At 35.8% G+C, this 27,083-nt stretch overlaps 1 pseudogene; it reads right to left on the bottom strand.

Moving 5' to 3' along the window:
• Nucleotides 1-3,893: 3,893 nt before the first annotated feature.
• The window catches only part of LOC112207950 (beta-glucuronidase-like), a 69,195-nt pseudogene continuing 46,005 nt past the window's right edge, over nt 3,894-27,083 (bottom strand).

Here is a 27,083-nt window from a genome sequence, read left to right as displayed (position 1 = left end):
TGCCTAGCTATTTTTTTTTTTTTTTTTTTTTTACTTTTTGTAGAGAAGGGATCTAGCTATGTTGCCCAGGCTGTTCTCAAGTAGTCCTGGCCTCAAATGATCCCTCCACCTTGGCTTCCCAGAGCACTGGGATTACAGTCATGAGCCACCCTCCTGGCTCCTTTTTTTTTTATTTTTAATAACAGAAGGGTATTTCTTTTGAATGTGAAATTTTACCACATGGTATGAATTAGTCCAAGTGTTTTTATACTAAATTTACATAATATACACTTTTCAAGTAAGTACAAAGAGGTATAAACACTGCTTATGAATTGAATGTTAAAAAATAAATCTCTATGCATCACTTTTGTCTTTCCCCATAATCTCACATATACACATAAAACAAAAAACAAGGAGACCCAGTTATAGTTGTGGTATCTGCTGTTTCTGCCTTGAAATTTCCAACTTACAGCTAAGCAACAACTACTGTGCATCCAGAACTTACATCTATGTTCCTAGAGTACTTGAACCCCATTCTCAAGTGCACCCTTCTTACCAGGTGGAAATAGTTCACTGCTGTAATAATCTAAGAAAATATTATGTTTCTCTCTACTTTTTTTTTCTCTCATATAATCTAGGCAATTCTCCCTCTGTATCATTTTCCTGAGAAAACTAAAATAATTTTTAATGAAGACCAGATGGAACTTTGTGTGGTATATTGACAGTATACCAACTGTTGTGACGAATCTTACTGCCTGTTGTAGATATCAGTGTTTGAAGTATTCCCTATGAAATAACTTTTCTGTCCCAATAATTGAGAGTGCTACTGTTTCATTTCCAAAAAAAGGGAAGAATTAATCAATTAAAAATACATATAGTGAAATAACCTATTTTGTAACATAAAACATAAGATGAAGAAATATCGGAACATTGATATGAAGTTTAACAGTAATGGATTATTATATATCCAGAAATATGAACAAATAAACCTGCAATGAAAATTTACTGTTACTAATTTTCACTTGTGTAAAGTGAACATTACAAAGAACATAGTGTACAAAGGGAGAATGTTGGTGGGTAGGATGAGTCAAGATTTCAGAGGAAAATCAATATTTAAGACTTACAGCACTGTGGAATATATTTAATTTTCCTAAAGTTGAAGAAAATTCCAGTGAATCTATGAATTGTTTAAGAGAAAGGTCACTCCGTTACTGACTTCTGCTACATCTAATATTCCAGGGAAGTAATATTTAGAGATAAAAAGCTTTTACTCTGACCTCCGGAAATTACTTAATGATCCAGATACTCCCAAAGTCAAAGCAAATCCTTGGAGACAAATTTGGACTTTATGAATGTGGACTTAATTCTTTAAGATCACTAGAGCAACAATAAATTACAGGAATATACCCTCTTTATATCTGATGATTATGCATAAGTGGGGTGTGCAGTTTTAAGTTACTTTTCCTACAGTGCTGACAGGTTTAGAGTGTTAAATCCATACTCAACTTGTATTATCTTCCTCTGCTTGAGCTATGCCACCTTGAGTCAGCTGATTTGACTATTTATAATTAGATACCTAACCTATGATATGATATAGTAGATGTCAATAGTGACTCATGATTTATGTAGTAAGTCTTACCATTTTCTAAGCAGTAGTCAGGTGCCATGTGATCTAACTAAAGATTTGTATTTCTTATTTTACTTAACAATTACAGTAACCCCAATGCAGTATTATTCACTGTTGGATTTTTTTTAATGTGAAAACTTAATAACCCCTGTGGATAAGAAAGTAAGAATGATTCTTAGGTGCTTTAGAACCAAATTAATCAGAATTTAATATACCACTTTGTCTAGGTGTCATGGCGGCTAAAATATCTTTGAGAAAGTTAAACTTAGCTTTCAATCTCAGATGATCTACTTAAGAATTTGGAAAGTTTATATTATATTATTTGAGAATGGGGATTCTTGCTTAAACGAAACCTGAAGGATGGGCATCTTTCATTCAATATCTTAAAAAGAAAGTTTAGCTGACATTTAAATAAGAAAAGATACACCTAAAATAAAGTAGAACACTGGTTTAATAAAAATAGTGAACAGGTACTCCCTTGCCTTTCTATTTTTCTCTCAACTCTATTTTATTTTACATGAAGTTTGGGGAGAAATGCTAAGATGAAATTTTTGGTGGAGTCTTTCAGAGGTTATTTAACCAGAGACTATTTTCTTTTTTCTTTTCTTTTTTTTTGAGATGGAGTCTTGCTCTATTGCCCAGGCTGGAGTGTAGTGGTGCAGTCTTGGCTCACTGCAACCTCTGCCTTCCAGGTTCAAGTGATTCTCCTGCCTCAGCTTCTCAAGTAACTGGGATTACAGGTGTGCACCACCACACTCAGCTAATTTTTGTATTTTTAGAAGAGATGGGGTTTTGCCACATTGGCCAGGCTGGTCTCGAACTCCTGACCTCAAGTGATTTGCCTGCCTCGGCCTCCCAAAGTGTTGGTGTTAAGGACATGAGCCACAGTGCCCAGCCAACCAGAGACTACTTGTTTCGTGGCCATATTTAAATGGTCTAAGAAGGAAAAGTGAAGACTGTGTCTGTACTTTACATTAATGAACTATTATAATTTAGAAACATATATAAGTCTCCACACTTCCTTATTTTCACAAAAATGCCATAGAGAGACAAATTGAAACATAAAAAACTAGATATATTCTCTTATCCCATGAGCCAGCCATGGAAACAGAGAGCAGCTCAATTAGTAGCAGAGGAACAGGTGAATTATCATCCACTTCTATCTATGCCCTAAAAGCAGAGTTTTTTCCGAAGCTTGAAGACAGAATGTTGACTATTTATTTTCCACACATAAAGACATTCTCCTTGTGCAATCAAACTACAATGTTTAAAATCAGGAAATTTGCATTAATGTATTATTATAATCTAATCCTTCAGCCCTATTCAAGCATTAGCACTTGTCTCAATAGTGTCTTATATAACAAAAAGTTCAAGTTCAAAATCAAACATTGTATTAAAATGTTAGGTCTGTTTAGTTTCCTTTAATCTGAAACAGGTTCATATTTTTTCTTGGTTTCCATGACTTTAATATTTTTGAAGATTTCTGCCTAGTTATTTTTTAGAATGGCTCTCCCATCTTGAGTATGTGTGATGTTTCCTCATGTATGAATGAAGCATATACATCTTTGTCAGAAATATCCCAGAAGCAATTCTGTACTCTCCTCATTATGTTCTATTGGGTGGGCCATGGTTTTTGATTTGTCTTATTACTGATGATGGTTACTTTTATTATTTGATAAAGGTTGTATATAACTTATCTATTATGGCATAATACATTAGCTAAAACCTTAGCGGTGTAAAACAGCAGATACTTACGTTTCTCATAGGAATGGCTCTATTGAGTACCTCTGTCTCAAGGCTTCTCAAGAGTTTGTAGCTACCTTGTTGGCTGGGGTTGCGGTCTGATCTAAAGGCTTAGTTAGGGGGTGGTAGAAATCTTCCATATGTTCTTTGCTACGTGGACTTCACAGGCCTACATCATAACGTGGCAGCTGGCTTTCCTCAGAATGAACTACCCAAAAGAGAGCTAGACAGAGAGAAAACCCTCTGATTGAAGCCACAGTCTATTTATAACCTAATCTTGAAAGTGACATCACATCCCATCTGCCATATTCTACAAGTAAGTGCAACGCGAATACAAGAAAGCTGGGATCATTGAGGGCTCTCCTACAGTCTACCTACCACTGTCTATACTCTGGCTCTCAATGATTCATGTTGCTCTCTCACGCAATATATCCTCATCCCCTTCTGAGGACCCCAAAATTTTCAACCCACTATAGCATCAGCTCAAAGTCCAGAAGGTTTTCATCTAAATCAAGCCCAGATGGGGAAGTGATTTTGGGTTTAATTCTTTTTTTTTTTTTCTTTTAGATTTTTTTACTTTTAGTTTTGGAGTACCTGTGCAGGATGTGCAGGTTTGTTACATTGATAAACATGTGCCAGGGTGGTTTGCTGCACCTATCAACCCATCACATAGGTATTAAGCCCAGCATGCATTAGTTAATGCTCCCCCTCCCTCCCCTCCACCCCCCATCAAGCCCCAGTGTGTATTGTTCTCCACCCTGTGTCCATGTGTTCTTACTGTTCAGCTCCCACTTATAAGAGAAAACATGTGGTGTTTGGTTTTCTGTTCCTGCGTTACTTTGCTAAGGATAATGGCTTCCAGCTTCATCCATGTCCCTGCAGAGGACATGATCTCATTTCCTTTTTGTGGCGGCATAGTATTTCATGGTGTATATGTACCACATTTTCTTCATCCAGCTTTGTGATACTAAAGAGGCCAGTTACTTACTACACATTCACCAAAAATACAGTGGCAAAACAGGAATAATGTCTCTAGACATTCCTGTTGAAAAAAATGGGAAAATGCACAGACTAAAAGAATGATTGGTCCACCACATTTTAAAATCCCAGTGGTAAATGCTGCAAGTCATTTGATTATATTCAACGCCTGTGAATAATTATTCATGCCTCTCATCTCTGACCTCTAGGCTCTTCGTTCTGCCTTTTGAGTTATTCTTTTTTTTTTTTTCCATGAAATACAGCTTGTACTTGCAATAGTACTTGGGTGTTGAACTTGTTTAGAGTGCATATCCTTTTTTTCAGATCCATCTATCATTTCCTAGTTGTATGTAGTTGTGTGGGTTATTTCTCCTCTTTTACATTGATTTTCTCACCTGCAAGTGAATAATAGTAACACTTTATGAGCAGGGTTATTGCAAGTAGCAAGGAGAAAATATATATTTACCATTTGCCACAATCCCTGGGGAAGTGCAGTCAATACATTGGAAAGGGTCCTCATAAGAGTTTGATGATCATTCTCAGAAAGCTAGCCAGAGAAAGTCTAAATGGTAAAGGTTCCAGCTCATTATCTTCTTCCCTTTTCTCAAGTTTTCTCTCCATCTGACATGTGAGCTCAGTATTTACCACTGCCCGTTCTACAAATTTAACCAAGTTTATTTAAAAACATAATGACCTTCTATCCCAATTTACATTTTCTTTGGTGTAGAGGACGCCTTTACCTTGATGTGCAGAGACAAGCTGTTGATTTGTAAGAAACACCAATTATCAGCTTCCACTTGTGCTTCACAATCTGCTGAGTCGCTTTAACACTTTTGATGAAATTGAGCAAGGCCTTGTGATCTCTCCTGTGCCAGCCGTGAAGTGTCCACTGCACACAGCTTGGCAGAACTATTTTCAGGGCCATAGGATGTTATGGCTGTGTGGGCAGGGAGCATTTTATTCATCTGTTTGATTCCTATGTTTTTATTAGTGGTGCAATTGCAAAGGTAATGCTATTGACACTTTTTGTGTAGCCTTGAGAGAAGAGTATGAACTGTTTTAGTAGCAGCACAGCGTGTCCCTAAATATAAATCATGCTGTACTGATAGTTACTTTAGCAGCCACTGATCAGCAATAAATGTTAAAAATTCACAGCCAATATCATACTGAATGGACAAAAACTGGAAGCATTCCCTTTGAAAACTGGCACAAGACAGGGATGCCCTCTCTCACCACTCCTATTCAACATAGTGTTGGAAGTTCTGGCCAGGGCTATCAGGCAGGAGAAGGAAATAAAGGGTATTCAATTAGGAAAAGAGGAAGTCAAATTGTCCCTCTTTGCAGACGACATGATTGTTTATCTAGAAAACCCCATCGTCTCAGCCCAAAATCTCCTTAAGCTGATAAGCAACTTCAGCAAAGTCTCAGGATACAAAATCAATGTACAAAAATCACAAGCATTCCTATACACCAACAACAGACAAACAGAGAGCCAAATCATGAGTGAACTCCCATTCACAATTGCTTCAAAGAGAATAAAATACCTAGGAATCCAACTTACAAGGGATGTGAAGGACCTCTTCAAGGAGAACTACAAACCACTGCTCAAGGAAATAAAAGAGGATACAAACAAATGGAAGAACATTCCATGCTCATGGGTAGGAAGAATCAATATCGTGAAAATGGCCATACTGCCCAAGGTAATTTACAGATTCAATGCCATCCCCATCAAGCTACCAATGACTTTCTTCACAGAATTGGAAAAAACTACTTTAAAGTTCATATGGAACCAAAAAAGAGCCCGCATTGCCAAGTCAATCCTAAGCCAAAAGAACAAAGCTGGAGGCATCACACTACCTGACTTCAAACTATACTACAAGGCTACAGTAACCAAAACAGCATGGTACTGGTACCAAAACAGAGATATAGATCAATGGAACAGAACAGAGCCCTCAGAAATAACGCCACTTACCTACAACTATCTGATCTTTGACAAACCTGAGAAAAACAAGCAATGGGGAAAGGATTCCCTATTTAATAAGTGGTGCTGGGAAAACTGGCTAGCCATATGTAGAAAGCTGAAACTGGATCCCTTCCTTACACCTTATACAAAAATCAATTCAAGATGGATTAAAGATTTAAACGTTAGACCTAAAACCATAAAAACCCTAGAAGAAAACCTAGGCGTTACCATTCAGGACATAGGCGTGGGCAAGGACTTTATGTCCAAAACACCAAAAGCAATGGCAACAAAAGACAAAATTGACAAATGGGATCTAATTAAACTAAAGAGCTTCTGCACAGCAAAAGAAACTACCATCAGAGTGAACAGGCAACCTACAACATGGGAGAAAATTTTCACAACCTACTCATCTGACAAAGGGCTAATATCCAGAATCTACAATGAACTCAAACAAATTTACAAGAAAAAAACAAACAACCCCATCAAAAAGTGGGCGAAGGACATGAACAGACACTTCTCAAAAGAAGACATTTACGCAGCCAAAAAACACATGAAAAAATGCTCATCATCACTGGCCATCAGAGAAATGCAAATCAAAACCACTATGAGATATCATCTCACACCAGTTAGAATGGCAATCATTAAAAAGTCAGGAAACAACAGGTGCTGGAGAGGATGTGGAGAAATAGGAACACTTTTACACTGTTGGTGGGACTGTAAACTAGTTCAACCATTGTGGAAGTCAGTGTGGCGATTCCTCAGGGATCTAGAGCTAGAAATACCATTTGACCCAGCCATCCCATTACTGGGTATATACCCAAATGACTATAAATCATGCTGCTATAAAGACACATGCACACGTATGTTTATTGCGGCATTATTCACAATAGCAAAGACTTGGAACCAACCCAAATGTCCAACAATGATAGACTGGATTAAGAAAATGTGGCACATATACACCATGGAATACTATGCAGCCATAAAAAATGATGAGTTCATGTCCTTTGTAGGGACATGGATGAAACTGGAAACCATCATTCTCAGTAAACTATCGCAAGAACAAAAAACCAAACACCGCATATTCTCACTCATAGGTGGGAATTGAACAATGAGATCACATGGACACAGGAAGGGGAATATCACACTCTGGGGACTGTGGTGGGGAGCGGGGAGGGATAGCATTGGGAGATATACCTAATGCTAGATGACGAGTTGGTGGGTGCAGCGCACCGGCATGGCACATGTATACATATGTAACTAACCTGCACAATGTGCACATGTACCCTAAAACTTAAAGTATAATAAAAAAAAAAAAAAGAAAAAAAAATTAACAAGAAGTTTCTTTTTTTCGAAACCACCAAATGACTCTAAGCATTAAATATATTTTAGCCGGAGTTGCTTCTCGGCCACAGAGTGGTTCACAACATTAAACATATTTTCAAAGTATTACTCCTTCCCCAGCCTCCAAGTGGTTGTAAACATTAAATATGTCTTATAAAAACTGCTTTGCCAGCTACTGGCAAGATAGCTATGAACATAATTTTTCTTTAAAGTTGCCTTTCAGCTGCGGGACTATTTTTCCTTATTTGCTCTATTCTATTTATATTTTGTACACAAAAGCAGGCAAGAGGCTACATTGGCCCAATTGTCTCTGGCTTTATGATAAGTGATCGTGGGAGAGCAGTTGCACCTCCGTAAAACCCCCTGGCCACAGGAGCTTGCTGAAGTTCAATCACTGATACTGAATATTTCATATAGATGTCAGCTGTGTCTTCCAAAATAATTTTTGTTTTTCATTGTGCAATGTGTTGAGGCATAAAGATGGGCATGCATTAACATCAGCATTAAGAAAAATAACTTGAAGCAACCAGACACTGATGAATTATACCCACTGATTCAGGTGAAAATATTCTGTGAAGAGAACAGACTCAAATGGCAAGACTAGTATGTTAATGAGGTCTTTAACCCAAACATGATGAAAGACTTGGAACCTCTGTCTGGAAATCATCCAGTGTGACAACTGCATGCGATTCAAAAAGAGTGAAGAGTATGCTATTACATAAAGGTCTATCCAGGATTTAGAGCAGGAAATCTTTTCATTTTAACCAAATTCACAGTGAAAATAACGTGTGTCCCCTGAGTGAATTGAAAAATAAATTAGCTCTATCATCTCAGGCACAGTAATTCATCATCAGGCCAAATAATTAATTACTCAGGAAGGCTTTGATTTCTATGGGAGCCAAGTGTTCTCCAAATTGTGTAGTACTGTATCTTGCCAAATGTTTTATTTTAGGTGTATGTTCAACAGGTTCAAATATTCATCAATACCTATGTGACAGGCACTATTTTAGGTACTGGAGCTAGAACTTGAGCAAAAAAGACAAAAATTCCTCCTCTCAGGAAGCTTTTACTCCAAAGGCCTCCTGCAGGGGCAGCAAGCTAAACTCTGTGAGCTAAATTCAACATATCATCTGTTTTTATTGGAACAGTTACACTTATTCATTTCTGTGTTGTCTATGGCTGCTTTCACACCACAATGGAAGAGCTGGCAACAGAGACCATATGGCCTGCAAAGACTAAAATATTTACTACCTGGTCCTTCACAGAAAAGTATGTTGACCCATTACATAGTGGATTGAGTTTGAGAGAGGAGATTAAGGTAAGGCCAACATTTTAAATCGACCTATGAGGAAAAAGTGTTTTTTTCTCCCTAAAAATTACCTCTTCCAAAAGAAAAAAAAAAACAAAAAACATAAAAATAAAAAGAAAGAAAATGGCAAGACCCAAGGTAAAATGAAGGGTAAAAGTGAGCACCACACTAATACATATGTATCAGCGTGAAATCTGATGCTGCCATTTAGTTCCTGCTGAAAGTGTTGGTTTGGCTTTATTAAAATAACTTAAACACAGTCTTTCAATGTTATAGACTCATGGTAAAGGTTTCTTTTTCCTTTTGTGAATTTTTAAAAATTTCTCTGCAAAAATTATTCCTCACACAATTATGTAACTTTATATTTTCAATTAAAACTAAAACTAAAAATGTTGAAAGAACAACTTGATATTGGATTAAAATATTCATTTTCCATCTTCATTCTCAGGATTCACATTTGGTTGCCTCATTGCGATATAAGTATGTTGAAAAAAATGGAAAATTGCTGAAAGCAAAATTTTTAAAACTCACCAGTATTAATAATTATCACCAAATAACTATTACAGAAAACTTCCTCAGAAAGTAAAATTAGAGTGAAGGTATCACAGGTTGGCACTATTTTCATTCCCGACCAAGAAACTGACACCTGAAAATAAAAAAAAAAAAATCAGAGTCTACAGTTTTACAAATAATTAACAAAATGAACATCAAAATATGGTGCAATTTGTTTAATTGGCAAAGGCACACAACGAAAAAGAAATATGTCAATTAAACTGTCAACCATGTTAATTTTGCCTCTGAGAAAAACATTGTAATGGGATAATTTCATGAAATGCTTTGATGACAAGAAAATGCCAAAATATGATTAGCTACTTCAAAATTCAGCTGAAACAAGAAAGCAATTGGTGGCAGCCGGAATAACCAAAGGTCTTTTTTTTAATATACCTTTTTTTTTCCTTCTCTTTTTGCCTGTGTTTAATCAACAGCGTACATTTTGTTTGACAGTGAAATGATTCATAATGAAAACACTGGCATCACAAAAACTTAGCAGAAACTTTGCTATAAGATTAGAGTATACATTTCTATTTTCCCCAAACTCTTTAAAAATATAATTACTATTTCTGAAAGAATGTTATCTTTATGAAATAATGTATTTTTCTTACTAGCATTAAGTGCTTATTTAGCTAAAAGCCAGAATTAGAAGCAATTCACTCATATGAATATGTTTATATTTATATTGTCAAATATATTTACTTAGAATTTAAACCAAGATATATTTTATTTATTGTTCTCATCACTGCCTGTTAGTCAGAATGGATATTTTAAATTTTACCAGGTCATGTAAATTTTACTACCTATATTTCTTATTCCTGTTTGTTTAGAAAAATAATCTAGTCTATACCTAAGCTAACAAATAATCCTAAACATTGAAAATACAAACATGATTATGAAGAATTCACTTTCTAATAAGTTTCAGCTTTTTACAAATGGCTGCTTAAATATAATGCATAAATATGATGTATTTTTAAAAATACATCTTGTTTATGCATTACTTGAACCATAACTAATCCCCATTTCCAGTCAAAAAGAACACTGTCTACATATGTTAATCTCTAATACAACAAAAGCAGGCTTAGCTTAATGGGAAACTTATTAGAGTAAAATAGTTCTTTTTATTTTTTATTTTATTTTATTTTATTATTACAACAAGAAGATTATAATTTGGTAACTAGCAGGAGAAGAAAGACTTCCAAAGATTATTTTATGGGTCCGTGTATTTGCTTTTCCTGAGGGTAACTAGTGCTAATTCTAGAAAGGCAGAATGCTGTAGGAAAAACAAAATAAGCGCCGGAGTACAAAAGATTTGGATTCAAACTTTGAAGAAGGATGGGGAAGTGTTTAGGAAAGTGCTTCCTTGTGTAAAACTTAGCTGGTAAGTACCATATTTCACTGAAATTGCTGTTATAATAATTGAAACAGATTATTATTGGAAAAACAACATCAGCAAAACTAAACCCTAGATGAGTTTAAATAAGTGCCAGCCATTTTTCTCCTGTGGGGATTTAGAGTTGAAGTGGGTATCTTCAATTACTTTTCTTTATCCTCATTCTTATTCTTATAATTTTTCCTAATAAGTCACCTAAGAAGGGCATTTAAATAAGTGCTAACCATTTTTCTCCTATGGGGATTTAGAGTTGAAGTGGATGTCTTCAATTACTTTTCTTCTCTATTCTCGTTCTTATTCTTATAATTTTTCCTAATAAGTCACCTAAGAAGGGGATTCTAGAAACATCTCTTTCCAAGAATACATATTGTTTTAAGAAATATCAGTTACCCCAAATACTTGAATAGAAACTAGGAAAACAGGAGAGGGAGATTATAGGTGTAAACAAGGAATTACTGTGCAGTAGTATGTGTAGTGGACGTGAAAAGTAATGACTTAACAGTTTGAATACACAAAGATGGACCAAACAAATACATTTATTTCTCCTTTATTCCAAATTGCCATTGAAATAGGAAAATATAGTACTTATTAAAATAACTATGGAAAGTTGAGAAGAATTCTACCAACAGACTAAAGAGTAAGCAATTTCTGAAGGACATAAGTCATATCAGAGGCACTTTAGTCTTTGGCCATAATAGAATTATTGGAGGGACTTGCCTTTTCACTATAAACAATGATAAAACTGGGCAACATATATGAGGAAACAGATTTTATGCATCAAACAAGAAGTACAAGTTTTTCATACTCAAGAGAAAAGAAAGCTGTGAGGTAAGTACCACATTTAACCAGAGAATGTGACTAGGGGCACTTTTTCTCCCATTAAACAAGGAGGCCGACTCTAAAAATAATGAGTTTAGAGGAAGAAATTAAAGCTTAAAGCTCTCATTTTGTAGGTTGTCTGCTTATTTGTTGATAATTTCTTTTGCTATGCAGAAGCTCTTAGTTCAATTAGGTTCCAAAAAGAGGTAGGGGTAGAGGGACAAGAGCCAAGGAACTTCCTGTTAGGTATTCAGTTCACTACCTGGGTGACAGGATCAGTGGAAGCCCAAACAGTAGCAGCAAGCAATATAACTTTGTAACAAACCTGCACATATACCCCCTGAATCTAAAATTAGAATTAAATCTCTATCTATATCATCTCTCTCTGTCTCTCTCTATCTATCTATCGATATTTGTAAATAGCTTAAAGTTGCTTAAGTGGTTGTTATTTAAGAGCTGCTGAAGTGGCTGAAATTTGTATAGGAAAGGAAAAAGAGGCATGGGGTAGGCCTACAGAAGCCAGAATAAGTATTTGGCACCAATTTCGTCAAAAGCTGCTCTATACCTGAGCAGGGTTAACATCTGCAAGACCTGCTGAAAGCAGATACTGTGGGAATAAGATATCAGTAGTAACAGGACAAGGAGATGTTTGGGTTACTGACTAGCCACAGGGAAGATATTTTACGGAATATTCCAGGCATTAAGAACAAGGACTATTTCTTTCAGTAAAGACTATGTCCTATATCTAAGAACAAAAATGAAAGAGATTTTCATTAACAAATAATGAAACCAGGCATGGCAGATCAAAAGGATCTGGAAGCCACTTAACAGCTTTCAAAGGACTATCTTAGGGCCTTTTACAAGAAGACAACATTTAGATTTTCTACGGTGTATTAGTCAAAAATACAAGTTACGCAAAGAAGCAGGAAAATTTAATAAATAATCAAGGGGAAAAAAGCAGTCAATAGAACATACATCATAATAACCCAGGCATTGAAATCAACAGATATATATTATGAATATGTCCTTAGACTATGGAGATATTGTCACAATGATAGAACAAAAAAGGTAATTTTGAGAAATGAACATTGTTGAAGTAACAAGTGCAAAATATACAATGAAAGAGTCACTGGCAGGGTATACTCTCAGATTTCAGCTATCTGAAAAGCAGACAAATAACCTTGAAAACCATTTTTGAATTTATCTAATCTCAAACAAAAGAGCAATAAGAGATTGAATGACATGGGATATCAAGCCATCAAACCTATACACAAAAGAAGTCTCAAAAGGATGAGTCAGAAAATGGGAAAGAAAAAATATATTTGAAGAAATAATTGCCAGTGTTTTCAAATTTTGATGAAAAATTTCAATGCAGAGATCCAAGAACATCGAATCAACAAGAATACATGTATGAAGGGTATAAAGCCAATAGCATAATTAAAATGAAATATTGAAAAATATCCATTTACTCTAAGGAAAGTAACACTGAACCGGTGAAGAAAGAAATATCAACAACCAAGGGAAGAGAACAACACCCAAATAAGAAAATAGTAGGCAAATAGTAACATGGTAGATTTAACAACACTGACATCACTGATTAAATGTAAATGGATTGAACATTTATATTAGTTTCCTAGGTTTATATAACAAAGTACCATAAACTAGGTGCCTCAAGCAACAAAAATGTATTATCTCAAGTCCTGAAGGCTAGAAGTCTGAATTCAAGGTACTGGTTCCTTCTAAAGGCTGTGAAGAAGAATCTGTTCTAGACATCTCTCCGTGGCTTTTAGATGGCTTTCTTCATGTTCATATGTTGTGCTTTCTGGTGGCATTTTTGTGTCCAAATTTCCCCCTTTCATAAGGCCACCAGTCACATTGGATTAGAGGCCACTCTAATGATCCCATTTTGACTTGATTACATCTATAAAGATCCTATCTTTCAATAAGGTCGCATCCTTAATTACTGGGGTAAGGACTTCAACATATGTTTTTTTTGGCAGACAATTCAACCCATAACACACTTAAATTAAGAGCTAGCAATTTTGAGACTGGATTTAAAAAGGACAAAACTATATGCTCTGTACAATGAATGCATTTTTTTTTGAGATGGAGTCATAAAATTGGTTGAAAATGAAAGGAAGTAAAACTGATGTAGCTGGCTAATACCAGAGAAAGTAGGATTCAAAATAAGCTGAAATATCAGAGATGGAATGATAAAAGGTTAAGCTCATTAGCAATGCATTGTAATTCTCAATGTTTATACAACTGATAACAGAGTGTCAAAATGCATGAAGTAAAAACAGACAGAACTAAACAGAGAAATAGACTTTCACTCATAGTTGAAGATTTTAATCATTGGCTCAAAATAAACAATAGATGAACAAATAAAAATTAGTAAGGATTTGGAAGATTCTAATAATACTATCAACTAATGTAGTCTAATTTCAAGTTTTAGAACACTACACAAAAAATTTCATGAAAATATTTTTATCAAATTTACATGGAATGTTTATGAAGGACTGTGTAGTCTCGGCCATTAAATAAGTCTCAATAATTTGCAAAAGATTAAAAATTATCTTCAGAGGTGAAACAATGGTTTTTGCGTTGATTGAGATATTGATTAAATATGTACATTTGTGAAAACTTACTAAATTGAATGCTTAATTTCTGTGCATTTTGCTGTATCTCAATTCTAATAGAAAGACAGGCAAACATATAAATACCTATTACAGACATACCTACACACACACACGTGTGTGTGTATGTGCGTGTGTGTATGTGTGTGTATAAGTCATTTGCATATATACTGGCAGTGAATCCCAGTAAAGGTGAGGAATACATATTCTCACACTGGTAGAAATGATAACTTTTTACAGTCTGATTTTTTTTGTGTTTTAATCCAGAAATAATCCCAAAATTAGAGATACAAGGGAATGGTAATTGGTCCATAGAATAAGAACTGTCCAAGAAATTTATAGCACATGACTCCCTGTCCCCCGCTCAATTGAGGTTTGTTTTATTTTGCTCTGGGAAGAAAGCCCCCAGTTTAGCTTTCTAAATGATGAGTTCAGAATCTACTCACAAGCATTAGAGATTAGTAAAGTTCCTTGTATTCAGTAGAGTTCCTTGCAACAAGCATGAGCAGTAGAGATGCTGCCACTTTCAAAAGACTTACATATGGACCACTGAAAAGAAAGGCATTATGTGGTCAATTTTAGAGCATGTGCCATGTGGAGATGAGAAGAATGTATATTCTGTTGTTTTTGGATGGAGAGTTCTGTAGATGTCTATCAGACTCATTCGGTGGAATGTTGGGTTCAGATCCTGAATATCATTGTTAATTTTCTACCTTGATGATCTGTCTATGACTGTCAGTGGTGTGTTAAAGTCTCCTACTATTATTGTGTGGGAGCCTCTTTGTACTCTAAGAACTTACTTTATGAATCTGGGTGTTCCTGTGTTGGGTGCATATATATTTAGGTTAGTAAGGTCTTCTTGTTGAGTAAAACCCTTCATCATTATGTAATGCACTTCGTCTTTTTTTTTTTTTTTTTTTTTTTTTGAGACGGAGCCTCACTCTGTCGCCAGGCTATAGTGCAGTGGCATAATCTCAGCTCACTGCAATCTCCGCCTCCCGGGTTCAAGTGATTCTCCTGCCTCAGCCTCCCGAGTAGCTGGGACTACAGGCACACACCACCAAGCCCAGCTTATTTTTTTTTTTTTTTTGGATTTTAGTAGAGATGGGGTTTCACAATGTTGGCCAGGATGGTCTCGATCTCCTGACCTTGTAATCCGCCCACCTTGGCCTCCCAAAGTGCTGGGATTACAGGTGTGAGCCACCACTCCCGGCCCCTTCTTTGTCTTTTTTGAACTTTGTTTGTTTGAAGTCTGTTTGGTCTGAAATTAGGATGCAACCCCTGCTTTTTTCTGTTTTCTACATGCTTGGTAGATTTTCCTCCATTCCTTTATTTTGAGCCTATGGGTGTCATCACATGTGAGATAGGTCTCAAAGACAGCATACCATTGAGTCTTGCTTTTTTATTCAGCTTGCCCCCCTTTACCTTTTAAGTGGGGCATTTAGCCCACTTACATTCAAGGTTAGTATTTGATATGTGTAGATTTGATGCCCTCTCTCATGACTCCTATTCAACATAGGAAATCCCAGCCAGATTAATCAGGCAAGAGATAAAGGGCATCCAAATAGGAAGAGAGGAAGTAAAATTATCCCTATTTGAAGCTGACATGATTCTATATCTAGAAAACCCCATAGTCTCAGCCCCAAAGCTCCTTCTGCTAATAAAAAAAACTTCAGCAAAGTTTTAGAAAGAAAATCAACGTACAAAAATCACTAGCATTTCTATAAACCAACAGTAACCAAGCTGGCAGTCAAATCAGGAAGGCAATCCCGTTCACAATTTTCACAAAAAGAATAAAATATCTAGGGTAAAATACAACTAACCAGGGAGGTGAAAAATCTCTACAATGAGAATTACAAAACACTGCACAAAGAAATCAGAGAGGATACAAACAAAATGGAAAACATATCATGCTCATGGATAGGAAGAAGCAATATCATTAAAAGGCCATACTGCACAAAGCAATTTACAGATTGAATGCTATTTCTATCAAACTACCAATGACATTCTTCACAAAACTAGAAACAACTGTTTTAAAATTCATGTCAAACCAAAAAAGAGGCCAAATAGCCAAGGCAATCTTAAGAAAAAGAACAAAGCTGGAAGCATCAGGCTATCTGACCTCAAACTATACTACAGGGCTATGTTAACCAAAACAGCATGGTACTGGCACAAAAACAGGGACATAAACCAATAGAACAGAATAGAGAACCCAGAAATAAAGCCACACAGCTATGATTATCTGATCATCAATAAAACTGACAAAAACGAGCAATGGGGAAAAGACTGTCTTTTCAATAAATGGTACTGGGATAACTAACTAGCCATATGCAAAAGATTGAAACTGGACCCCTTCCATACACAATATACAAAAATCAACTCAAGATGGATTAAACACTTAAATGCAAAACACAAAATTAGAAAAACCCTGGAAGACAACCTAGGCAATACCATCCTGGACTTAGAACAGGCAAGGATTTCATGACTAAGATGTCAAAAGCAATTGCAACAAAAGCAAAAATTCATAAATGGGAACTTCATTAGTCCATTTTCACACTGCTATAAAGAACCACCAGAGACTGAGTAATTTATAAAGAAAAAGGTTTAATTGACTTGAAGTTCAGCATGGCTGGGAAGGCCTCAGGAAACTTACAATTATAGGAGAAGGTGAAAGGGATGCAATGCACCTTTTTCACAAGGCGGCAGGAGGAGAAGTACCAGGCAAAGCTGGGAAGAGCCCCTCATAAAACCATTAGATCTCGTGAGAACTCATTCACTATCGTGAGAACTCATTCACTATCACAAGAGCAGCATGGGTGAAACCACCCCCAGATTCAATTACCTCCACCTGGTCTCTCCATGTGGTGATTATGGAGATTATAATTCAAGATGAGATTTGGGTGGGGACACAAAGCCTAAACATATCAGGATCTCATTAAACTTATTAAGAGCTTCTGCATAGCAAAAGAAACTATTAACAAAATAAACAGACAACCTACAGAATGGGAGAAACTATTTGCAAACTATGCGTCTGACAAATGTCTAAAATCCAGCACCTATAAGGAATTTAAACAAATTTACAAGAGAAAAACAACCCCACTAAAATGTAGGCAAAGTACATGAACAGACACTTTTCAAAAGAAGACATACATGCAGCCAACAAGCATGTGAAAAAAAAAAAACTCAATATCACTGATCATTAGAGAAATGCAAATTAAAACCACAATGAAATATAATTTCATACCAGTTAAAATGGCTACTATTAAAATGTCAAAAAATAACAGATGCTGGCAGGTTGTGGAGAAAAGGAAACACTTACACACTGTTAGTGGGAGTGTAAGTTAGTTCAACTATTGTGGAAAGCAGCATGGCAATTCCTCAAAGAGATAAAAGCAGAACTACCATTCCAACCAGCAATCGCATTACTGCGTATATACCCAGAAGAAAATATACCATTCTACCATAAAGACACATGCACACAAATGTTCATTGCAGCAATATGCACAATGGCAAAGACATAGAATCAACCTCAATGCTCATCAATAAGAGTTTAGATAAAGAAACTGTGGTATATAGACACCATGGAGCTATAAAAAAGAATGAGATCATGTTCTTTGCAGTAACATGGATGGAGCTGGAGGCTATTATACTGGGCAAATTAACACAGGAACAAAAAACCAAATACTAGAAAATACTGCATGTTCTCACTTACAAGTGGGGAACTAAATTATGAGAACACATGGACACAAAGAAGGGAACAGCAGACACTGGAGTCTACTTGAGAGTGGAGGGTGACAGGAGACAGAGGAGCAGGAAAAATAATTGTTGAGTACTTGGTACCTAGGTGACAAAATGATCTGTACAACAAACCCTGATGACACGAGTTTACCTATATAACAAACTTTCACAGGTACTCCCAAACCTAAAATAAAAGTTAAAAAAAAAAGAAGAAAGCAAGCCCAAACCCATGCTGTACCACATGGCAGCATGGCATTGCAATTTTCAATTACTTGGGGGAAATAAAGATTCTCATGTGATTAGAGGAAATAATCTTTATTTAATAATAATGCTTAATAAGAACACTTGACAATAGATGGCTGAGAAAACCAAGAATCACCAAATATTTAAATAAAAATAAAAAATAAAGAATATCCTATCTATGAAATGATATAAACACTAAGAAAATAGAATTAACAGAAGAAACTGAAGAAAATGTCAATAGCCTTGGTGTCCATAGAGGAATAGGAATCACAAAAATAACCATAAAATATTTTAAAAATACCTTTTACAAGCAATACTCCAGAATGTCAGAAATTAAAAATATCATTAGCAAAATAAAATGTAGTAAACAGAATAAATAATATAAAAGATAAAACTGATGTCTAAAGATTACCCCAGAATCTGAACTGCATGAGAGGGAATAATAATTACATTACTGGATATGAGAACAACTATTTAATAGACACATCTACTTGGATGACAATGCTTTTTTTTAAATGTCAAATTTCCAGTTTATTAATTTTAATACATTTCTGATCAAAATTACTCATTTCTTTTTGTGCCCTTATTTTTTGCATTAATTTTCATTTTTTACATCTCCATGCTGAACTGAAAAAAACTTCTACTGACCTGTATTTCAGTATATTAATTATTCCTTCAATGGTATCTAATCTGGTGGTAAATTATCTATTATATTTAATTTAAGTAATCACATTTGTATTTTAAATGTTTTGCTTATTTCATCTACAATGTAATACTAACATAGTTTTTTCTCTACAATTAGTTTAAGCTTTTAACTAAATTTTTAAAGAGTAAAATATTTATTATCTTTCTCTGATATTGTCCAATGTTTGAAGTCTTTGTGGGTCTAATTATGTTTCATGTTGTTTTTGTTGATTTTAACTTATTTTGCCTTGTTTCACTGTGTTCTTGAGAATATTGTAAGATTTAGCTTCAGGGTATTTTTATGAAGCATTCAGATTTGCTTCTCCCTAACACCTGGGCATACGAGTAGGACCACCTTAAAAAAATGTTCAATTTTTGAGATTACCTGAGTCACGCAGTCACACAAACCCAAGTAGTGGATCCAAGCTACCACTGCTTTAGGTCTGTCTGGTTCACCTTATGCTGAGGGTATAAGATTTGGTCATCTCAATCTTTTAAGGGAGGGCTCCTTAAGAAGACTTAACATATGCTAGTCTTCGGTTTTGGTTTCTTTCTCATTCACCCTGAAACTGTCAAAATAAATATTAATATTTGTAGAGATCGGCAAATTGCAACTGGTAAGGTTATATCCTTACCTCTCTGGGTTCTTCTTTTCTCTTCAAATTTGGTTTGATCACTTATTAAAATTTTATAAGCTCTCAATGCTTTTTAAAATGTGTTTTAAATGTGCAATCACTAGCATTTTTTAAAGTTTTTTCATTGGGAATTATAGTCTGAATAATATCCCACCATAACTAGAAAATGAAATACCTACCTATTACAAATGCAATACATTTTATATATTGAGTAATTTGCCTTTTTCTAATTAATTTTATTTTAAAACTCATATTAAAATCTATATTTTATAAGAAAAAAAAAAAAAAGCTTGACATTTGATTAAGACCAACTTAGCTCCACAAATCTCTACCCGAATGACCACAGGCAAGTGATCTGACATTTGCAAGTGCCTATTTTTTTTTTATTTATAAAATGGAAATACATAACTGAGCTTAATGTGGATCAAAGAAATTAATATGTAAAAAAAATCAAACACAGAACCTGAAAATGATAGGAAGTCAATTATTCAGCCTACCTATCCACTACTAAAATTCTTGGTTATGAACTTCACAAGGGAACACACTGTATTACTACTCTACTCAATAACATGAATTTCACTGTGTATCTTCTGGGGCAAGTGCTTCTTCCAAACAAATTAAACCATGCCACTCACACAATGTTCATCTATCTCATAAGTTTTTGCTATTCTCCTGTTGATTTTACATTTAATGAGGGATAAATTCTATTTTCACAATCATAATCAAATAGTACCTAGAGAATAAAAGCTACTAAGACAAGACAACCCTCAATTCAATTAATAACTAATCCCTCTCTTTTTCAGAGGTACATCAGTTGTTCCTCCAGTATTAAAACCCCTCCTGTTTTACAATAAAAAAGCAGACAGATGACAGGATCTCATTAAACATCTATCGTGCACCCACACAAAAAAAAATTAAGTAGGCAGATGCTCTGATTATTTAAAGCAACACACAGAGTTTTAGGATGAAGTTTTATTTCTGAATTTTAACTTATGCACAACTTGTAAAATGTTACTTCATTTATAAATAAAGCAGCACTAACTTGGTAACTTGGAATCACTGTATTTTTCTTCATAAAGAATAAAGTCAGGATAACAGTTAGCTCTCTTTGTTTCTGAATAATGATTCAACATTAATTTAGATATTAGAAGCTCTCACATGCAAGTGTGTGTGCATGCACTCACACACACTACTCTGAAGAGGTAGAATATGAGGAAATAAGATACACATACACAGAGAAGGAATATGTAACATTTAATTTTAACCTCAATGACAGGAGGAGGAGCACCAATAATCTAAAAAAAAAAAGAAATCCCAAAAGTTTTGGATTAGCTGCCTCTCTAGCTAAGTATATATTTTATTGCTAATCAATATGGCATGACCAAAATTATAGCAATGAAAATAGTCATAATTATCATCATTAAGTAATGAAAATAATATTTATGTGCTCAACAGTATTACTTATATATTCTGATTAAATCATGTGCTATTGAAAGCAGGATGAAGTAGAGCTTATTTTATATCTTAGAATTCTTTTCCATCAATGTCAGTTTAGGAAATGAAAGTTATTAGAATTTCAATGTAATTAATTCATTTGCAATTGGTGTCTATTTGGTTATGTATTTTTTCATAGATATAGTCTGAGAGACATTATCTGGTAACTTTTATCATGTCTCTGAGGAACCAATTTTCTGTAAGGCCTAATTTTTTTTCTTAAATAAATATGTATCTGCTCATGCATATACCAACTTCATGGATTCCAAACAATAAAAAAGTTAATTGTAAGGATTGGACAGAATCTACATTTTAAATGCTATTTAAAACATTATCACACTGTAGTGGAGGAATCATAAACTGCAGAAGTTTTTCAACCATGCCACCACAAACTACATCTCTACAAAATGTTTTGTACTTTTACTTTAAAGAACTAAAATTGGAAACAAAGAGTGGAGAATTATTTCTTCCTTTTCTCTTCCCTTCATCCTCACTCTAGCACCAGTCATACCTGACCATGATTTTTAAAGAGTATAAATTACTCCTCTTCTCAGAGGTAGAAATACACAGAAAAATACACAAAAACCAAATTCTGTCAAAATATATTTAAAGAGGTTTATTCAGAGCCAGTATAAGTGACCAAGGCCTGGGTTACACTATCTCAAGAGGTTCTGAAAGCATGCCCAAGGCAACCGGGTTACACTTTGGTTTTATACATTCCAAGGAGACAACCAACTGCAGGTAATTGCAGGTAGGTCAGGGGAGGAGCTTGTACGTCATAAGGGGCTTTTAGGGATCCTTTAGTTGACAATTGGTTGCGAGAGTTATGCTATCGTCTAAAGTCTTGAAATCGATAGAAAGGAATGCCTGAGTTCAGATAAGAGTGGGGGAAAGACCAAGGATCTTATTAAGTAGATGAAGCCTCATAGGTGGCCCTCAGAGAGAATAGATGGTAAATGTTTCTTTTCAGACCTTTAAAGGTATCAGACTCTCAATCACTCCTAGGTCCTGGAAAGGCATAGAAAGGGGAAGCATGGCTGCATTAATGAAGATTCTCCATAGATGCAAATTTCCTCTACCTCAGTTTGCTGGCCTTGCAACAGCCATTTCAAAAGACATCAAAGAAATATATTTTAGGGCAAAATATTTTTATATCCTTCAGGGTCTGCTGTCTGTTATGTGATGCTGTACCAGAGTCAGGTTGGAAAGCAAGCCACATTATATAGGGTTAATAAAAAACCCATGTAAAGAGATGTTATCATTTGTAGGGCTGACTCCCAGTTTCTTTAAATAGGAATTTGGGCAAGATGAAAAAAAAAATCAGAATTTAGTCCTCAACTCAAATATTTTATTCATTCAAATGCTTATTCAAACTACCGAATCCTCCAATAACAGAAAGTATAGTGTCCATCCTGAAGACTTTCATCCCATCTCACAGCATGTTTTCTCCTAGTACACCCTGATTGTCCAAGGACTTCTGAGAACACCATTCCAAAAGAGGTCATGATCTCAACAACTGTCACAGAAAGAAAGAATACAGGAAGACAAGATGCGAAAGTTATGTCAGTGGCTTTCATTCATCACACCACTATGTACTGGTTCTCTAGTACTGTGCTGTTATGATCCTCCTGACTTTTACCCTGTGAATATCCTAGTGCTTTTATATCAGTCTCACATCCTCAACACGCTGGTTTCCATAAAAATGCAACCAAGTCAGATGGCTGTGATCTGGTGGGATTCTAGTTCCATTTGCAGCCTCCAAAGCAGTCTTTTACCTAAGAACACTCAGGCCTCCAAGGTTAAGATAACAGTATACTCCAATGCAAAATTCTCCACCTCCCTACTCCAGGTCCCAGGGACTCTCAACTGCGAGTCACTCTTTGAACAATAAGAACAGACACTTTAAATGATGATAACTAATGGCAGCAGCACTAATGTAAGAACGCTGGAACTATTAGTACCCTCATCTTCCAGATGAGAGAACTCAATAACATGATTTACATAAACTGCCTGAAGATAGAGTAGAATAATAATAATGAAATCCAGGCATTGTGGACCTGAATGCTGCTACCTAGCTACTCCTCTTTGTGGCTTCTCCATTGTCTTTTCCTGCCAGTTCAGTTCTAACAGGAATAAACAGACGCTATTCAAAAGCTTTTCAAGTCTGAATGAAGATGTACCTAGGGTTGGTGTTGATGAACTTTCCCTCACTCTTCCTTAAGGAAATTTGTTCTTTCCTGCCATTTGAGAGACATGTTCTTCCTCTTCTTCTTCAAAAGAGCTAAAATGCACCTTTATTTGCATAATGAAGATAGTGCAGTGAAGTACTTTCTTGCATTGTCAAGGAAATGAGCTCCAAAGGAACTTTCTTTTAGCATAGAGAAAGCTGCTGTTTTTATTTACTTGCATTTTGCATATGAATATATTTTAATTTAGTTTCAACAGGTAACTGAATTAGAAAGTGAAATTATAAAGTCATTTCTCCAAGAAAGAAGGTAGAGCTTATAAATATTAGTAATCTTAGCTGGGCACGATGACTTACACCTGTAATCCCAGCACTTTGGGAGGCTGATGCGGGCCAATCACCTGAGGTCAGGAGTTTGTGACCAGCCTGGCCAATATGGTGAAACCCTGTCTCTACTAAAAGTACAAAAATTAGTCTCTACTAAAAATACAAAAATTAGCCATATGTGGTGGCACGTGCCTGTAATCCCAATTACTTGGGAGGGTGAGGCAGAAATTGCAGTGAGCTGAGACCGCACCACTGCACTCCAGCTTGGCGAACAGAGTGAGACTCCGCCTAAAAATAAATAAATAAATAAATATTAATAATCTTTTTAAGAAATGATTGTGGCTATTTCTAGGTCTAATGATACTTGCTTAATCGTATTGAAAACAATGTTATTTCTTTGAATGGCAATGGAATGTAAAATATTTAAAAATGCAATTTGACTTTTTTTACTTTTTAAAATTTATGTAGCTGGGCCGGGCACCCTGGCTCATGCCTGTAATCCCAGCACTTTGGGAGGCTGAGACTGGCGGATCACAAGGTCAGGAGATCGAGACCATCCTAGCTAACACGGTGAAACCCTGTCTCTACTAAAAACACAAAAAAATTAGCTGGGCGTGGTGGTGGGCACCTGTAGTACCAGCTACTCGGGAGGCTGAGGCAGGAGAATGGCATGAACCTGGGAGGTGGAGCTTGCAGTGAGTTTGAGATTGCTCCACTGCACTCCAGCCTGGGTGACAGAGCGAGACTCTGTCTCAAAATAATAAGAATAAGAATAAGAATAAGAATAAAAAATAAAATTTATGTAGCTGATATATTACTATAACCTCACTTGCATTTTTAAATTATTTTACTGTTTCTCTCTTTTTACTTTTATCTTACCTATGCTGTATTTGAAGTTAGTTTTATATAGACAGAATTTTAAAAATTATTTATTTATGGGGTACAAATGCAATTTGGACAATATTGTTGGCCATGTTTTTTCGCTTTTGATTTTTGTTTTTTTAACTACTCTGCCAATCTATGTTTTTTAGTTGGTTTCTATAGGCCTTTTATGTTTAACAATTTGTATGTTGTGGTTGAAGTCTACCACTTTGTTATTTGTTTCTGTTTGTTTCTGTTTCTTATTCCTCTGTGTCTTTTTCTTGCTTTCCAATGGGTTACATAAACATGTTAAGTTTCCATTTTAATTTATTTATAGTGTTTTAAATACAATGTTGCATCACTTAATGACAAAAATTACATTCTGAGAAATGCATTAGGCAATTTCTTCACTGTGTAACATCATATAGTGTATTCTATGTGTAAATAGAGATAGCATAACCTACTACACACCCTAGCTTATGTGGTACAGCCTATTGATCCTAGGCTACAAACCTATACAGCATGTTACTGTGCTGAATACTGTAGGCATTTGCAACACAACGGTAAATATTTGTGTATCTAAACATAAAAAAAAGGTACAGTAAAAAATCCAGTCAAAACATCAAAAATGGTATACCTGATTAGGGCACTTACTATAAATGAAGTTTGCAGGGCTAGGAGTTGCTCTGGGAGAGTGAGTAAGTGGTGAGTGAGCGTAAATGCCTAGGGCATCATTGTTCAAAACTGTAGACTTTCTAAACACTGAATTTATAAAATTTATAAAGAAACTTATTTCTTTCAAAATACATTAAACTTATCCTACAGTAACTTTTTTACTTTATAAACTTTTTAACTTATTTTTAACTTTTTGACTCTTTTGTAATAACACTTAGCTTAAAACGCATATTGTACACAGAAATACTTTATTTCCTTATATCCTTATTCTCTAAGATTTTTTTGTAATTTTACATCTTTTAATTGTTAATTTTTTTGTTGTTGTTGTTAAAAACAAAGACACAAATGCACATACTAGCGTAGGCCTACACAGGGTCAGTATGATCAACATCACTGTTTTCTACCTCCAGATCTTGTCCCACTGGAAGCTCCTCTAGGCCAATAATGCATATGGATCTGTCGACATCTATGATAACAATGCCCTCTGAAATGCCTCGTGAAGGACCACTGTGAGGCTGTTTTACAGTTGCCTATTTCTTTTTTTTTTTTTTTGAGACAGAGTCTCGCTCTGTCGCCCAGGCTGGAGTGCAGTGGCGTGATCTCGGCTCACTGCAAGCTCCACCTCCTGGGTTCATGCCATTCTCCTGCCTCAGCCTCCCGAATAGCTGGGAATATAGGTGCCCCCCACCAGGCCTGGCTAATTTTTTGTATTTTTAGTAGAGATGGGGTTTCACTGTGTTAGCCAGGATGGTCTCGATCTCCTGACCTCGTGATCTGCCCGCCTTGGGCCTATTTCTTTTAATAAGTAGAAGGTGTACACTACAATAACAATAAAAAATATGGTATAGTAAATACACAAAAATGTAATATATTTGTTTATTATTATTACTAAGTAAAATGTACTTGTATTAGTCCATTCTCACACTACTATAAAGACACTACCCGAGATTGGGTAATTCATAAAGGGAAGAGGTTTAATTGAGTCACAGTTCTGCATGGCTGAGGAGGCCTCATGGAACTTACAATCATGGTGAAATGGGAAGCAGTCATCTTCTTCACAAGACAACAGGAGAGAGAAGGATTGTGTGTAGGAGGAGCTGTGAAACACTTAACAAAACCATCAGATCTCCTGAGAACTCACTCACTATCATAAGAACAGTATGGCGGAAACTGCCCACATGATCCAATCACCTTCCACCAGATCCTGCCCTCAACACATGGGTATTATGAAGATTACAATTCAAGATGAGATTTGGGTGGGGATATAGAGCCAAACCATATCATTCCACCCCTGGCCCCTCCCAGATCTCACATATTTTTTACATTTCCAATCCAACATCATGCCTTCCTAACAGTCCCCCAGAGTCTTAAATCATTTCAGCAGTAACTCAACAGCCCACAGTTCAAAGTCTCATCTGAGACAAGGCAAGACGTTTTGGCCTATAAGCCTGTAAAATCAAAAGCAAGTTAGTTACTTCCTAGATACCATGAGGGTACAAGAATTGGATAAATGCTCCCATTCCAAATGGGAGAAATTAGTCAAAACAAAGGGGATACAGGCCCCATGAAAGTCTGAAACCCAGCAGGGCAGTCATTAAAACTTAAAGCTTTAAAATAATCTCCTTGTCTCCATGTTTCACATCCAGGGCATGTTAATGCAAGGGGTGGGCTCCCATGGCCTTGGGCAGTTCCTTCACAGGCTGGCATTGAGTGTCTGTGGCTTTTCCAGGTGCACAGTACAAGCTGTTGATGGATCTTCCATTCAGGGGTCTGGAGAACAGTGGCCCTCTTCTCATAGCTTCACTAGGCAGTGCCCCAGTGGGGACTCTGTGTGGGAGCTCCAACCCCACATTTCCCTTCTGCACTACCCTAGCAGAGGTTCTCCATGATGGCTCCACCCC

Source organism: Pan troglodytes, chromosome 4, assembly GCF_028858775.2.
Source record: "Pan troglodytes isolate AG18354 chromosome 4, NHGRI_mPanTro3-v2.0_pri, whole genome shotgun sequence".
NCBI classification, from domain to species: domain Eukaryota; kingdom Metazoa; phylum Chordata; class Mammalia; order Primates; family Hominidae; genus Pan; species Pan troglodytes.
Note: the sequence above shows the minus strand (reverse complement) of the source record. Positions and strands in the feature narration are given on the sequence as shown.